The 5,549-nt window shown below is 40.3% G+C and overlaps 1 long non-coding RNA gene across 5 annotated transcripts; it reads right to left on the bottom strand.

Annotated features, from left to right (window-relative positions):
* Nucleotides 1-690: 690 nt before the first annotated feature.
* Nucleotides 691-4,328, bottom strand: LOC139433201 (uncharacterized). Of its 5 annotated transcripts, none has more exons than XR_011642764.1 (4): nucleotides 3,848-4,321; nucleotides 3,110-3,188; nucleotides 2,904-3,015; nucleotides 691-2,630 (listed from the first exon to the last, which is right to left on the bottom strand). It is a non-coding gene; the product is annotated as an uncharacterized lncRNA (long non-coding RNA). The 5 variants fall into 5 exon arrangements; XR_011642765.1 differs by having other exon boundaries at nucleotides 2,904-3,012; nucleotides 3,848-4,320; XR_011642769.1 differs by having other exon boundaries at nucleotides 691-1,036; nucleotides 1,400-2,630; nucleotides 2,904-4,326.
* Between the last annotated feature and the right edge of the window lie 1,221 nt (nucleotides 4,329-5,549).

Here is a 5,549-nt window from a genome sequence, read left to right as displayed (position 1 = left end):
TTTCCATGCTCACTTCCGATGTTACACGACCGCTCCGAACAAAACAGCTTTCGCCGGTTAGTGACGTCACGCACGTCACGAGTAGAACACCTGTTGAATAATACACTACCTCTGTGGCTGATGTCGGACTCTGGAGACAGAATCGAGTGACAGACAAGACTCATTTGGCGGAGATCCGATGCGGCAACAGAACACAGACTGGTATACATTTGACTTTAATTCATAGAGATTCTCAATAAATAGTAAATAAATAATAATACATCGTAATGTAGCAGGCAAACTTGGCTCAGGCAACAGAACAGAGACTGGTATATACATTTGACTAAAATTCAGAGATTCTCAAAAAATAGTAAATAAATAATAATGACTCTGCTGAAATAACCAGTTTAGATACATATAGCTGGTCAGGCTGTTGTAAATTGACCAGCCAGTATATATTAGGCTGGAATGGTTGGCTGGAGAGGGGTTTTGGACACTTCAGCTGGCCAGGATGGCTGGTTTATCCATCTATCACCAGCTTATGTTTAATAATAGTATTAAATATACCCTGCTGGGAGCTTACCAGGATTCCAGGTGACCAGCATACATTAAATACTGGTATGATTATTTAAACAAGAGAACATAAATATATTACAAAGATTCATTGTGTCATGTATTCTGGTATCTACAAAATAAAGACATTGTATAGTGTTCACAATAGTATTTTAATTTAATAAATAGCTAGTTAATATAATAAAATACACAGTAACAATACAATAATTATACAAATAACAACCAACCTGCAAATCAACCTACACATCAAAATAAATATATTATCTAAAACCGGTGCATTTGATTTAAAATAAAAGTAATACATAGAATTCAATATTTAAATGGTAACAAAAACCGTAACACTATGTATGATAAGAACAAGGCAACAAAGAAAGTGTTTGTTGTTTTTCCTTGTTCATGTCTATAATGTTTCCCGTTGTGTAGCGTCCAGCCTTTCCCAATCTGACCTGCACTTCTGTCTGTTGAAGCCACTTCTTGAAGCAAACTGAAAAGAAATGTACAGATATAAGTACACTGTAAAAAGAAAACTTAATATTTACGTTAACATTTGGGCTGCTGTGGTTGCCAGAACAGTTAAAGTATAATACATTACAAATTACAGTTGGTTGGCATAGAGTCTAGACGTTACAGTCAACAATTGCTTATGGTGAATTACAATGGCAAAAACAAATAGAGCTAGTATACACGGTGCAGCTGTATTATCTGGGAAATAGAAGAATCGGATCAGGATTCGGTATTGGCAGACAATCAATATCAAATGAATCGGATCATTATTAGCATCTGATCACCTTTGTCGACTTGCAGCCTAAATACAAAGATAACTCCACTCCTCTCCTACCACTCTTACCTCTAATAAGCCTTGGTAGAACTAGTGTCCGAGTCATAGGGTCCAGAGGCCTGTACTACGAAGCCGGTTCAACCTAACCTGGATATGTTTGAGTTAGCCGGTTGGCCTAATCCAAAACATACGTGCTCTTGCTAAACGGTCCTACGACGCGGGTTATCAAGTGGATCGCTCAAGCCAGCCGTGTCCTATCTAGTTAGGTGCGCGTTCACATGAAAGGGGTGGTATCTGGAGCATTCGACCAATCACAAAACATGGAGAAGCGTACCGACAGCGCAGCGTCATACTTCCTGAATGAAAAGTGCACTTTAATACTAGTCAAATATGAAGAAGTTAAACTTTAAACATCCATGACTTAAACACTTGATCAGGATCAAAGCCACAGAGCTGCACCTGCAAGGTGAACACAGCTGGGAACAGAACAAGTGTTTGAATGCGTACATTAACAGGTTTATGATATCACTGCCCCGTCTAAAACACGATCTGACTTTCATTACATTTGACTCGAGTGTTTCCTCAACTTAATGTGTTGCTTAAAATAATACTTCTGCATACAGTATGTGACACTGAGTGTTGCACGGCCAGATACGGCTCAGCTGACTCAGATCAGGAGATATATGATATATTATGAAGTGATATGCCGCGGACTGTACTTAATGTACTCTGATCCGGTTACTTATGTTGTGGCCGATATTTAAGTAAGCTTTCTTAACGCTAATGTTATAATAGTCAGATTGCTCTGAAGATGGAGGTGATATTCTATTAATGTTCACGTTCACACAGTCGGTGATTTCTGCCGGCCGTCTTTCCTGCGACGGCAGCTTTTCTGTATTTCCTTTCTCCTGTAATATGACTTGATCGCTTTAAACTCCGCACACTGAGCTCTGATTGGTCAGCAGGCAGTGCTTTCACTGAGTTGAGCTCTTAGCCTGCAACCTAACCTGCTCCGGGGCAGTTTAGCCGTTCAGCATAAGTTACCATGGAGATCTAGCCCGCTAAAAAGAGAACCAGCTTCGTAGGACCGGAAAGCCGGAGTTTTCCCTGAAGTTAGCCGCGAAGAGAACATCCTGCTTCATAGTACAGGCCTCAGGACTGACTGAAGACATGTGGAACAGAGGACAGGCATGGTTCCATGTACAGGAAACTGGAACTTTGAACAGGTGTTTTCATCTTTTCTGCCTGAAGATTCACAAGTTCTTGATCAGGTGTTTGATGTGGGCTGGCATGATCCTTTCTGCAGCGATAAATAAAGAAAACAAAGATTTTTTTTTTAATAATGGTAATGATGGTAACAACAATAATATTAGTATAATTATGTATATAGCTAGCACTTACACAATTGCAAAGTGATTCTCACAACAAAAATAAAGAACAAAACAATATCAACAATAAAAAACAAATTATTACAGGAATGTTGAGACAAATAAATGTTTTTTTCAGGAAATGACCTTCCAAAGGCTAAATTCAAACTCAATACCATAAATAACTGGGTACCAAAGTGCTTTACCTGATAGAACACGCTCCACACGGAGCAGCAACCATCCGGCTCGGCCTTTTGCTGCATATCATCTCCTCCCTCTATCTCTCTCTCTCTGGTGTTAGGTTCCAGTAGATCTCTACTATCCAATAAAACAGAAATTCCCCAAAAAAATCATATTAAAAAAGTTAAAAACAATGACTTGCTGTTGGCATTGAAATGGATTAGAATCTCACCTTTTTCCTGGATGTCAGGAAGGCCATGGAGTCGTTCCCTTCAAGTCCGCAACCAGTCATAGGAGTTCAAATGCAAAGCCTGAATGATGACAAGAGCGAGAGACATACATTTTACAATTATATTTTTAATTCATACCAGAGCAGTGTGTACAGGCCCTGTACGACATGCAAAGAACAGATCAAATCCCCTGACAGACTCACACACTTTGGTGATGTCCTCATCTGATAATGTTTCATTTTTTAGCAGCAAAGTAACATGTATGTCAGACCCAACTCATTTACAGTATGTTTTGCATCTCCTCAACAATGGTCTGTATAGTTGAGTAGAAAAAAACTGTCCCTACAATTTCAGGTAGATTAACACACATTTGTAAGAAAAGTTTACAATGAAGCACAAAATCCCTCTTTGTATTAAGCGAGCTGCCACAGAAAGTGCAGCTTAACATGCTAACCTTTGGTGAGCTACAGTAAAGCTAACTTCATGCTCAACACAAAACCTTTAACGTGCATTACATTGACGATTTTAAACACAACTTAACTTTCTCTACTTGTAAGATAACGTTTAGTTAACTTACCCTTAAATAACTACATCACGTTTTTCAGTGGAAACACAAACTGCAGAAAACGTTAGCTGCTAACTGTTGTTAGCTAAGACAGCTAGCTCTTAAGGGAAGTAACATAGCCTCATGGCAAACGTAAGGTTGAGTTAACGTAACGTTGTAAGAAAGCAAAACGAACCTTCGAGAAAGCGTTTACTCTCTCTCCTTAGCGGGCATTGTTGATTGTTCGAAACACGATCTCTTGATGTGCTGCCCCACACATCGTCGGTTTCATCGACCCCGGGTTACCTGGTCTAGCAAAGGTCCGCCTCGTACGACGCACTTGTTTTGTCCATATACGCAACATTTGATCATTTTTTGGCCACAAAAACATCCCATAACCAGATGTTGAGACGGCCCCACATCCCCATACAACATATCGCTTGCCAATTATTCTTGGCGTCTTATTGCTGTGCATCCTTTGTCGTAATATTTGGCCCTTCAATGCATTCAAACGGGACTGAGCTCAGCTGTGTTCCACTCATGACGTCACCGCCGGAAATGGCCGAAGTTGATGTTTCCGGCGCAACGAACGATTGTTACTAACTGACAACTTTTGTATGCTGTTATAATCGTGATTTATTAAAAATAGATCAATAATAAAAAAATCATATGGCACATTCCACAATACAAATGCAACCTCTATCATATACTAAGCCCACTAACAGGTGCTAAAAGCATTTCGTAAGCTCTTTAAAGAACTTTTTAAACAGAGTCAGACATCGATGGACATTATACTGGTGAAAAAGACCCTCACGTTTGCAGAGGACTCCGCCCCCCAATCAACATAACAAGTCCCACCCACCTCAGCAGATCATTTTAAAAGTAAGGACCCCGTAAGGACATTTTTAGAGAGCAGCAACCATGGATCTGAGAAAAACCAAGTCTCCCCCCACGATCTGCAGCCTGGATCAAACGCCTACAGGACCGCCATCCTCACCAACAATTTGGACACCAGATCTCGACAACTATATGGCGGGTATTGATATCACGGGGTGGCTGGATATGCCTCAACCTCCATCTACTCCACCCGAGTCTCCAGAGGAATCAACAGCAGTAGGCATTTATTCGCCATGCTTTCCTTGTGCTCCCGAGGGTGATGCTACAGAACGTGTTAGGACATCGGCATTCCTGAATACGGTAAAAGCGGTTGTAGTTCATCTGTTGGATAGAGTCGTGCAACTGTACAGAGAGGAAAAATGTAACGGATGTCAAATCGCTCACCCCAGTCAGAGGCAGCACGAGTGTTTATTCCCTACCGATGAATACTATCTGGATCGAAACTATGATGAAGTGGTAAAGAGACTGTGGACCGTTCGTTTTATTCCAGCCATTCGGGATGCTCTACACCAGAACCAGCTTCATGTGTCAGAGAGGAGAGTCTTTGGAGCTACAGAGGCTATTCTGCACAATCTCAGAAACACCAGACTCTTTGAGGCTAAAATGGAGAAGCTATACGAACAGCTTGTAGAGAACGACGAGACCCAAATGAAGATTACAAGAGCAGCTTGGGCCTTCTGGCAGCATTAGGAAGAGTTTTTATTTATTGTTGATACTTTTTTGTTAAAGTATGTTTTTATTTTGATCTGTTTTTATAATTTACTTCTTTTGTAACATGTTTTTCTATACATGGGTGTGACATATCAATAAAATGCTTGGCAAGAAAAACGTTTGTACTCATTACCTCAACGGGGTGTAACAGGAAACATGTCTGAGAAACGTGTTATGCATAGAGTGTATTACACTCCTTCTAATCCAGGGAGTTTAGGAGGTGTGGATAAACTCCATAGAGCTGTACAGAATGAAATGGGTAAACAAATAAATGTAGAGAAAGTCAGAGA

The sequence above is a fragment of the Pseudochaenichthys georgianus genome, chromosome 3 (genome assembly GCF_902827115.2).
Source record: "Pseudochaenichthys georgianus chromosome 3, fPseGeo1.2, whole genome shotgun sequence".
NCBI classification, from domain to species: domain Eukaryota; kingdom Metazoa; phylum Chordata; class Actinopteri; order Perciformes; family Channichthyidae; genus Pseudochaenichthys; species Pseudochaenichthys georgianus.
Note: the sequence above shows the minus strand (reverse complement) of the source record. Positions and strands in the feature narration are given on the sequence as shown.